Raw genomic sequence first — 12,132 nt, forward strand, 5'->3', positions numbered from 1 at the left:
CTAACAAATTAATGACATATCTAAACCTCCTTGAAAAAGAGCAGCAAGATAAACCCCAATCCAGTAGATGGAAAGAAATAATCAAAATTAAATCAGAATTAAATCAATTAGAATCCAAAAAAAACTATAGAAAAATCAACAAAACAGAGTTGGTTCATCGAAAAACTTAACAAAATTGACAGACCCTTAGCAAATCTTATCAGAAAAAGAAGAGAACACACCCAAATTAATAAACTCAGAGATGAGAATGGAAACATCACCATGAAAACTACCAAGATTCAGAACATTATAAGGGAATACTTCTCAAAACTTTATGCTAATAAGTTTGAGAATTTGACAGAAATGGACCTTTTCCTAGCAAAAATTGACATGCCAAAACTAAACCAAGATGAGTGAAACCATCTTAACAGGCCCATATCAAGCATTGAAATAGAAACAGCAATAAGAGACCTCCCAGCTAGGAAAAGTCCAGGACCAGATGGTTTTACAGTGGAATTTTACAAGGCCTTCAAAACAGAGCTCACACCAATACTCCTCCAACTCTTCAATGAAATTGAAAGAGAAAGCTCACTACCGAACACATTCTATGAAGCCATCATAACCCTCATCCCAAAACCAGGCTGGGACTCATCAAAGAAAGAGAACTATAGACCCATTTCCTTGATGAACATTGATGCAAAACTTCTCAACAAAATTTTGGCCAATCGACTTCAACAATTCATCCAATAAATCATACACCACGATCAAACAGGATTCATTTCAGGGATGCAAAGCTGGTTCAATATATGCAAATCAATTAATATTATTCATCACATCAACAGGAGCAAGAATAAGAACCACATGGTTATCTCAATAGATGCAGAAAATGTATTCAACAAGATCCAACACCCCTTCATGATGAAAGTTGTGGAAAAATTAGGAATCCATGGAACATTCCTCAATACAATAAAGGCTGTATATGACAAACCTACAGCCAACATTATACTTAATGGTGAAAAACTAAAGCCATTTCCTCTTAATTCAGGAACAAGACAAAGATGTCCACTCTCTCCACTTCTCTTCAATCTAGTATTAGAATGCCTAGCTACAGCAATAAGACAAGATGCAGATATAAAGTGGATCCAAATAGGGAAAGAAGACTCTCCCTCTTTGCAGATGATATGATCTTGTATTTAAAGAATCCCATAGACTCCACTCCCAAATTACTCAAGCTGATTCAAATCTTTGGCAAAGTAGCAGGTTATAAAATTAGCCCCCAGAAATCAATGGCTTTTCTGTATGACAACAATGAGAAAAGTGTGCCTGAATTTAGGAAAGCAACTCCATTTGTAATAGCCCCACAAAAATAAAATACCTAGGAATTAACTTAACCAAAGAAGTGAAGGACCTCTATGATGAAAACTTTAAAATCTTGAAAAAGGAAATCAACACAGAACTTAAAAAATGGCAAAACCTCCCATGCTCCTGGATTGGAAAGATTAACATCGTGAAAATGGCAATACTTCCCAAGGCTATCTACAAATTCAACGCAATACCTATCAAAATTCCAACATCATTCTTCAAGGAAATAGAAGAGGCAATCCAAAAATTCATATGGAACAACAAAAGACCCCGAATAGCAAAAACGCTCCTCAACGGAAAGAACACTGCTGGAGGAACATCAATACCAAATTTCAAACTCTACTACAAAGCATAGTAATCAAAACAGCTTGGTACTAGCACAAGAACAGACCTCAGGACCAATGGAATAGAATTGAAAACCCAGAAATGAACCCACAGACCTATAGGCATCTAATCTTCGATAAGGGAGCTAAAACAATAGAATGGAAGAAAGACAGCCTCTTCAGTAAATGGTGCTGGCAAAATTGGTTAACTACATGTAGAAAACTAAAGCTAGATCCTTATATGTCACCCTGCACCAGAATCTACTCCAAATGGATCCAAGACCTCGAAGTCAAAGCAGACACTCTGAAAACATTACAGGATGGAATAGGAGAAACCCTGGGTCTCCTTGGCTCAGGCCAAAATATTCTGAATAGAGACCCGGAAACACAACAAATCAAAGAAAGGTTGGACAAATGGGAATGCATAAAGTTGCAGAGCTTCTGCATGGCAAAGTATATAGCTAGCAAGATCAATAGAAAGCCCACGGATTGGGAGAAGATCTTTACTAGCCATACAATGGACAAGGGTCTCATATCTAAAATATAGTTGGAACTCAAAAAATTAAATCCCCCAACAACAAATCCTCAAAGAAACAACTGCCCAATAAATAAGTGGGCGAAAGACTTAAAGAGAAACTTCTCTGAAGAAGAAAGAAGGATGGCCAATAGACACATGAAGAAATGCTCAACATCCCTAGCCATAAAAGAAATGCAAATCAAAGCAACATTGAGATACCACCTCACTCCAGTTAGAATGGCAAAAATCAAGAACTCTAACAACAACAGATGCTGGAGGGGATGTGGACAGAAGGGAACCTTACTTCATTGTTGGTGGGAATGTAACCTTGTTCAACCACTTTGGAAAGCAGTATGGAGGTTCCTCAAAAGACTTCACATAGAGCTCCCCTATGACCCAGCAATCCCACTTTCGGGCATTTACCCAAATGCTTACAAACAAGACCACACTAAAGCTACCAGAACAACTATGTTTATTGCAGCATTATTTACCATAGCTAAGATATGGAACCAACCCAGATGCCCTTCAGTAGATGAACGGATCAAGAAAATGTGGTATATATACACAATGTAATTCTATGCCTCCATCAGAAAGAATGACATTGCCCCATTTGTTAGGAAATAGAAAAACTTGGAAAAATTATATTAAGTGAAGTAAGCCAGGCACAAAGTAACACAGGTCCCATGGTTTCCCTTATTTGCAATATCTAGTATATGTATGAGTCAAGCGGAAAAAGTCAGCTAATGTGTTGTTAGGAAAATGAACCCTTAGATAGGTATTTTAATGTTTTTTTTCTTTCATTCATGTGTTTCTAACGCATTTATAAGATTATTTCTTTGTTGCTTTGTATGTCCTTCCCCTACAGTATAACCCCCGCTTTCAATATATTTGATGTCAGTATAACTTGTGGAGGAGATGGGGAAAAACAAGTCGTTTAAGGATTCAGGTGGACCTGTTGCAACAATGAGAAGTACAAATTGTCATGTCAAAAATGAGCTTTACAATGTCGGTGGGTGGGGGGAGGGGAAGGATTGGGATTGGGGTGAGGGGGGAGGCTGGGAAGGGAGGTGAAGGGTAAACAAAGGAGGAGTCTGCAATGCTTGGTAGGAAATGTATGCATTATCCTGCCCATGTAATTGTAACCCCTCTGTACAGTATGTTCACAAAAAAAAAAAAAAAAACAACAAGATCATGTCATCTAAAAAGGACAATTTTACTTCATCTTTCCTTATTTGGATCCCCTTTATATTTGAATCCTGTCTTATTGCTTTAGCTAGGCATTCTAATACTAAATTGAAGAGAAATGAGGGTGAACATCCTTATCTCATTCCTGAATTTAGATGAAATGGCTTAACTTTTCTCCATGAAATATAATGCTGGCTGTAGGTTTGTCATACACAGCCTTATTATATTGAGGAATATTCCATGGATTCCTCAGCACCACATAAGCAAAAAGAAAGAAGCCGGAAGTGGCCCTGTGGCTCAAGTGGTAGACTGCTAGCCTTGAGCTGAAGAGCTGAGGGACAGCGCCCAGGCCGAGTTCAGGCCCCATGACCGGACCCAAAAATAAAGAAAAAAAATTATATGTAGAAAAAATAAAATAGAAGAGAAGCAAACAGAGATACTTGCACATTTAATTTGTCTACTCCTCCACTGTATCCACAATCTTGAAAACTGATTATCTTCTTGCACTGTATACAATTAAGAAAAGAGAAAATTATTCTTCAGTAATTAAGCTAAACCAAAATGCATAGAAGAGTCTAATTGGATAGAGAAGATACTGGCTAAAATTTATATCACTAATAGTTACATTTAAGCAAAAGGTTTTATCATTAAATCTTCAATTACTTTGTATGTGTGTTGCATGAATCAGTAATTAGGACACTAAAGTAGTTTCATTTTATATTCACTTGTATTATTTGAGTTGCACGAATCATAGAATCATAGAATACAAGAGGATATTTTAGCTTTCAAATGGCAAATAGTTTTACTTTGCACACCAACTGTGCCTTATGGAAAAGAGTTTACATTATTGTATCTCCTCATGGAATAGAGAGTGTGTTTCCTCACTTCATATTCTAAATTCCTATTATAGTCCATCTATTCTGTCTTCACCATCCAGTACACATTTGAAATCCCCAAATAGAATATTATTCTGTGGAAAATATAAATGTGTTTTGAAGGAGCCTGGAAGTATTACATACAATAGATATACAACCGATATAACCCATTGAGGACTTATTCTAAGCTAACTATTATTTTAGTCATGCTACAAATAGTACAAAAATGTTACACTGATATTGACAATACTGTTCAAAAATATTATTCAGAAGGAAGAAAATTAATAGTATGAGTAATGATTACTTGTCTTATACTTTTGAAATCATAATTAAAATAATTGAAATATCAAAATGATATTTTGTTATCATTTCTTTCATTATATAAAAACTGCCTTGTCCAGAAGACTTCCTTACCCATTTCAATCTACTGAAAATCTAGATTGTAATTCTGTTGTATTCATCCTTTCAGAGTAGCTGGCTCATCTTGGCATGCAGAGTTTTATGCAAAGTTCCAACTCTAATAAATTCTTTTGTGTGGCTCTTTCTGTATAAATTGTGGACTGGGGAAGGGAACTCATTTGTTCAGGACATGGGAATATTAGCTCTATTCATATAATCATTAAGGTACTGATTTGTTTTAAGGTCCATACTCATTTAACAAGTAAATATTGTATACTAAGAATTTGTTTTTGTATATATAACACAGTGTCTGAAATATAGCAGGGATAAAGTAAGCTAAATAATCTCAAAAAATGATAAAAATAAATGAAGAACGCTAAGTCCCACTGGCATGTCCTTTCCTTCTAAAAGCTTTGATTATGTTCCCAGACTCCAAATCTACTTTCCCCTGACTAGTTTATACAGCAAAACTCTGAATTATAATTGACATTTATCTCTGTATTATAATTGTTGATATCATTATCTTATATCCTCCACAAGAGTGCTAACTTAGTAAGGATAGAACTGAATCTTAATAATCTATATTTGTATTTGGGAATGGACACTAAAACTTTGGGTGTACTTAAAGTTTGTTGAGAAAATAATCATGTGTAGCAAAAATATTCTGCTTTAGTAGAGTTAATTTTAAAGACTATAAAATTATTGGAAAGAGATAAGATTTAACTTTAAAAGATCATTATTATGATACACATATATACATATATTTGTAATATATACATATATGTGTGTAATTTTATTTATATATATATATATATATATGTATATGGAACACATAGATGTGGACATTCTAGTGTAATTACTTTTAAATGCTGCTGAATATTTCTTCCAGTTCAACATAATATAGATTTATGGGTAGAGAAACACTGCTTACTAATAGAAACCCTACTTAAAATAGGCTTCACCATTTTTTAGACAGGAAGATCTAAGAGAATCTTTGGAATTAAACTGATTTTAGTAGAGCTTTTATCTAAGAAATATTTTTGTACATGTGCTATGAGCCATGAAAGATTCGGTTCTAAGATCTAAGGATTCAGCAATAAATATAATGGACCTGATCACTGCCCTCAGGGAGTTTATATTCCAAAATAATAAATTGCTAACAAGACAGTTATATTTTATAGTTTTGTAATTGGATACTTTTGATAAATTTTAGGATAAATACTTTAAGCTGTTTCATCTTCTTGCCTCTTAAGAGATTTCATAAATTCTTTAAGAAGAAATATTTCCATGAAGACTTCTGTAATCAAGTTTAACCTTTTACATTTGACAGAATAATTCCCTTGTTACCCAGTGGTAAGCCATTAACATTACCTGGTAAGAAAATCTTTTGATTTTTGGTATCAAGAGGTCTAATTAATTTAGATGGATTGGAATTAATCAATATGTTTGAATACAGCAAAGAAAACTTACAGCTTGTCTATCCATTCAGTCTAAGAATTGTGTGTCTAACTAAATTAAAGCTATTTTCTACTCTTGAAGTAAGAAAATGCAGAAGCTGACAACTCTGAAAAATGTCTATTTGACAATTCTAGGGCAAAGGCCTTAGTGATGTCAATATACAAGTGTCTTCCCATATGGCATAGATATTGTATATATATATATGATTTAATATATTATGCAATTCTATATTATAATGTCAATATGACATGTTTATTTTACATATTACCTATGTGTAATATGGAATTACATGAATGTATTACATATTTACCTCTTACACAATGTATACCTGAGAAATAATATATTGTAATTTGCTTTCTAGGTTGTCATTGTCAATTCCTTTTTTGCTTCTCTCATCCCTTCTCTCATTCTTCCCTCCCTTGTTTCCTCTATTCCTCTGTTCCCTCCCCCTCTTTGCTTCCTCCCTGCTACCCTTGTTTTTTCCTTCCATCCATTCCTCCCTCCCTCCCTTTCTCCCTCCTTCTCCTCCTTCCTTCTTTCCTTCCTTCCTTTCTTCCTTCCTTTCCTTTCTTTCCTTCCTTTCCTTTCCTTTCTTCTTTCCTTTTTCCTTCCTTTTGTTTCAGTGATGAGTTTTGAATCGGAGCTTGAGCTTGACTCAGTAGGCGCTTTATTACTTGAACCATAACTTCAGTCCTGCTTTTTGATGTTTGGTTTGGAGATGGATTCTTGCTGTTTTTTTGTTTGTTTGTTTTCTGACAGAGCTGACTTTCAATCATGGTCTTCCAGATTTCAGCCTTTTGTAGTCTTCAGCATTTAGAATTGAAGTGTCCTCCCCTTCTTTTAGCCACGAAATTCTAGCATTAATGTTCAGAAATACTTATTTGAATAATCAAATTAGTTCTAAGGCAGAGATAAGAAGGGATTCAATTTAGCTACCCAGGAACAAGCAAAGTTAGCAAATCCTAATTCAAAAAGAATTACAGCATGGTGATAGACTCCTATAATTCCAGCTACTTAGGAGGCAGAGGCAGGAAGATGACAATTTGATGCTAGCAGAGAAAAAAACCAAACATGAGACAATATTTGAAAAACAAACTAAATATACAATTTCTGGTTCAGATGGTGTAGAACTTCAAGACTCTTAGTTCTGTCCTCAGTATTCCCATGAAACAACCAAAAATAAAAACTGCTCCATGTACAAGAGCATTTAGTATATAGTTATTATACAATTGTATATAGTTAGTATATAGTTGTGATAAAAGTAGTCTTGAATCTACTTTTTCCATTGAATAGTCATTTAGTTAGGCTGTTGAGTGTCACAGATTATCTTTCAACTAAATGGCTCAAGTACCTGACAAATGAAGGAAGCTGTTCTTCACAGGCTTTGAGCACATAAAAGGTGGAAATTGGGAAAGGTATACAAATCTTATTTTCCCATAAGAAGATTGGCATATTATTTTGATTCATGCTACTAAAAAGTGATGAAAATATATGCAACCATGAGAAGCAATTCTGAAAATATTCTTTCATAAAATTCCTATTTTGACAGCACATTGTTCTTATGATTTCCTACGCATCATAGTACCTGCCCTCAGACTCAGATACACTCAGCTCCATTCTGAGTTATTTTTAGTATTTTGACATTTTCATTCCCATCTCTTCACCATTTTCACAGAGACCTTATTATGTTCTATAACATGGCCACCATTCAAGTGTTGATAGCTATTACATTTAGAGGTCACAGGGAATTCAGACCCATGTTTAAATTCTTTTTAGCTTTTTCTCACTTAAATACATTCAAGAAAAATAAGCACTTTCAAATGACAAGATCTTGTTTCTCAAATATCACAATTAAATTCATCTCTTTCCACCTAAATCTTGCTTATTTTCTTAGTTGCTATCTTTGCAAGTGAAGCCAATAACTGTCAAATTCTCAGTTCTTAACTGAGGCATGCATGTTTTTTTCTCTTCCATGACCCCATCCAATCCAATGTCAATTAATGTAATTATAATTGGTAATTACAATCCAGTAATATTAATGACATTTACACTATTCCCTCAATTCTCTTCTACAATGGTAATTTACTCCATTAACTCTTACCTCAATTACTAGGTATTAATTTCTCATCTTTTCTAATCAATCCCACTTATGGAATAGTCTTCTAAAACATAGATTAAAAAATTTTAAATCCCCACTTAAAACCCATTAATGACTTACATATGTCCTCCAGATAAAATTTAAGATTGTTACTCTGAGGCAGACCTCATACACAGTCCCTTGTTGACCTTCAAGACTTTCGTTATACTTCCTGATCTTAGTTTTTGCCTTTCCATTTTGAACTGTCGTGATATCAAATCTCTTGGATCTCCTTGAAAGCACTATACTAATACCACTCCTAAACACTTGATTTTTTATGCATATTTTCTCTGCCTTGAAAACTTTTCCTGTTGACTTCTTTGTACATTTTATTTAACTTATTTTTTTCTGAGAACAATTTAAGCACAATACCTGTCTAGTTAGTCTCTCTTAATGTGTGTATCCTGAACTACCAACTCTTAAGTTTTTATCTTTTCAATATATGATCTCTTGGTCCCTTTAGTTTATTTGTTCATAACTTCATAATAATACTTATCAATTTACATTGCAATTGCTTGGCCTTTACACTGTTAATTTTGTAAATATTGGGAATACTATTTTCTACTATATCTACTATATCTCTAATGCTTAGCTTCATATATATTACATAGAAAATACTTGAAATTTTGGTTAGTTTCCAGATTCTTATCACAAGTAATGACAGATTTTTAGCCTCTCTTCTTCCCCCTCTTTCTCGCTCTCACTCTCTCACTCTCTCTCACTCTCTCTTTGTTCCTCCCTGCTTTAATTAAATTACCTTTAGAAAAAAACAATTTGCACAAAGCATTATGGACATTAGCTGCTAAGATGTTATTTAAATAACCCCAGATACATTTTCAATATTCTTCATCTAAGAAGAATTATATAGCATGTTCTAATCTCTTAATATGTTACCTTCAATATTTCCTTCTTGTTAATTACTCTCCTGTTTCTTTCTGTCCTTTATCATATACTTACTGGGCTACTTGTCTGGTCCAGGAAACATTCTAAGTACTAATCATCTTTTTATACCCTAATGTCCATACCACAGTACTTTGTACTTTTTCTTCACTGAGTAAATGTCTGTCCAACTTAATTGAACAAAAAAGCAGGAACTATTAACCTGTTCTGCCATTAGAAAGGGTATTTATGATGTTTCTCCAATTTGATTCCCTAGTTATATTCTCTACCTTGCTCTGTGTGCAGACAGGCTGAACTTGATGGAATGTATCAGCAAGCTCTTTTTATTCTATGGCTTCTGGATGAGTTGCTCAAGAATAGAGGTAAGGGGAAATGGAGGTAAGTGTGCCTACTCTCCTCAATCCTCTTGCCAGGACTACTCAGAGATTTACAATACATTCATTCTTTCTCCTATACCTGTTTCAATTTCATCAGTCCTGATAGCTGTTTACTGTCATAAACACACCCAGGGGATTTGTTTCTTCAATTCTACTCAAAGAATTTCTTCATGAAAATTTCAAATTATATAGTTTGAGAATGGTATATTTTCAAAGACCTTAATTGATAAACAGCCTCCCCTTATATTCTCTTACTCCCTCCTTCTTAATCTGCAAGTTTTAAGAAATACTAAAACGACTTGATTCCCTGGGCTGTCTAGCAATAAGAAATTTGAAGCAGGAAGCCAGAAGTCATGGAATTATTTCCTCTAAGACAATAAATAGAAAAGTCTAAAATAAATTTACAAGTAAGCCTAGCCATAGGGAGAAGACAAATCTAGATCACAGTACATTTAAAATCTACAAGCATAATCTTCCAGTCTCTTTAAATAATATTAGCCATTGTGATCACAGAGCCACCTAGAATGGAACAACTCTAAATTAAAGTAGTAAGACTCAGTTTTCTTCTCTATTTATGACATTCCAATGCCCTTGATTACTTTGGCCACTATCACTGTATTTAATGAAGTTGGTTGATTCCTAATTTCCATTGATATGCTCACAAATTTATGTGAAAGGCCCTATTTTCAAGTCCTTTATCTTTATGTTGGGACCAAGAGTACATAAATTAATGTTTGCCAAAATTGAAGAACTTTTTTAAATAAGTTTTTTATTGTGAAAATACCATACAGAGGGGTTACAATTACATGAGCAAGGTAATGAGTACGTTTCTTGTCAAGCATTGTTGCCTTCTCCTTTGTTTTTCCCCTACCATCCCTTCCCTCCCATCTCCATGACTACAGCCCCACCCCCACCCCCCATGCTTCAAGCAGAATAACATGGGTCTTGAAGTACATCAGTTGATGGAGTAGTTGATGTTCCAAAGTTTATTTTAAATTTCTTATTTACATTTCTTTAAATGTTGAGCTTCTGTTTTCATAGAGTGAACTCAGTGGTTGGGTGCAAATTATTATTAACAATTTTTTATTGGTCGGTCGTGGGCCTTGAACTCTGGGCCTGAGCGCTGTCCCACTGCTCTTCAGCTCAAGGCTAGTGCTCTACCACTTGAGCTACAGCACCACTTCCGGTTTTCTGGTGGTTTATTGGAGATAAGAGTTTCACGAACTTTCCTGCCCGGGTCCCCAGATCTCAGCCTCCTGAGTAGCTAGGATTACAGGCGTGAGCCACAGGTACCTGGCTCTTATCAACAATTCTAAGAAGAGAAATCATAAATAGCAACTTTTTATGTCTGTCACTACTGCTAAAAATCTGAAATAGGTCATTAGACCATCCTAACCTCTTTCTTCAATGCTTTACCCATTCAACATGATGAATTTATCTTTTCAACACCCTCCATTAAGGTGGAGGTCTTTTTTTTCTCTTTGCCATATTTCATTTAAATTTCCTCTTTCTATCCTTTTTCCTCCTTATTTTTACTCTTGACTAGGGTAAGAATATTTAATAGGTGATTTATCTTTTTATCATTTATGTTTGCAATTTACTATTGTTGACTACTGGTTAATGTTATATGGAACATTCCCATACCTTTCTTTTTAAACTTTCATAACTGCTACTTTGTATAGATTGAACAACACTGCTCCACTTTACATGCCTAAGCTCTTGGTAATCACCATTCCTCTCTTTGATTATTTTGAACTGACTCCTTGAATACTTTTAATAAATGGGACCATGAAGGATCCCCTTTTCTCTGAATTGAGCATAATATCCCCAAAGCTTCATAAATGTTACTATAAATTGCAGAATTTCCTCCATGTTTAGAGTTGAAAAGTACTGGTTTATTTCTTATGTTGGCCAAATACTTAGGATAAAATAAGAGAAATATGAGACAAACTCAAAATTCCTCTTCTTTTCAGTTTTTCTCACCAACAAGCCAAAGACACAATATTAGTAGTTATGTATACCTAAAGAAGCAAAGTTAAGGATCAGGATACAGCTCAGTGGCAGTGTATTTGTCATCGTACAGAGACCATGGATCTAATTCCTAGCACTAGAAAAACATTAATTTTGTGCAATGTTTCTACTGTACTGATAAGAAAATTTTAAAAATGCATATATAAGAGAAAATATAAATCATATATTTTAAGGAATTTTACATTAAGAGTTATAATTACTTTAAAATTGGCATTATACAAATTTAAGGAAATACAATTCCTGTTGAGTTTAAATTTTTAAATTTTGCTTTTTTAGAGTGGAGATGTCATTCTATTTGATAGAAGGATAAAATTCCAGTGTATATGTGTACCACATTTTCCTGATCCATTCATCTATTGATGGGCATCTGGGTTGGTTATTAAGTAAAATAAGCCAGACCCAAAGAAACATAGGCTCTATGGTTTCCCTCATTTGTAATAATTAGTATATGCCTAGGATAGTCCTGACAGAGAATCATAATAGCTCAATATCTATGTATATATGACCATACAAAAAGATGATAACTGAAATGAACCCAAAGACATTGAATCAATAGGTCTTTTTTGATTGTTGAACTTGTTGTCACCAA

This window comes from Dipodomys merriami, unplaced genomic scaffold (genome assembly GCF_024711535.1).
Source record: "Dipodomys merriami isolate MVZ:Mamm:240054 unplaced genomic scaffold, mDipMer1.0.p SCAF_21, whole genome shotgun sequence".
In the NCBI taxonomy this organism is placed as follows: Eukaryota; Metazoa; Chordata; class Mammalia; order Rodentia; family Heteromyidae; genus Dipodomys; species Dipodomys merriami.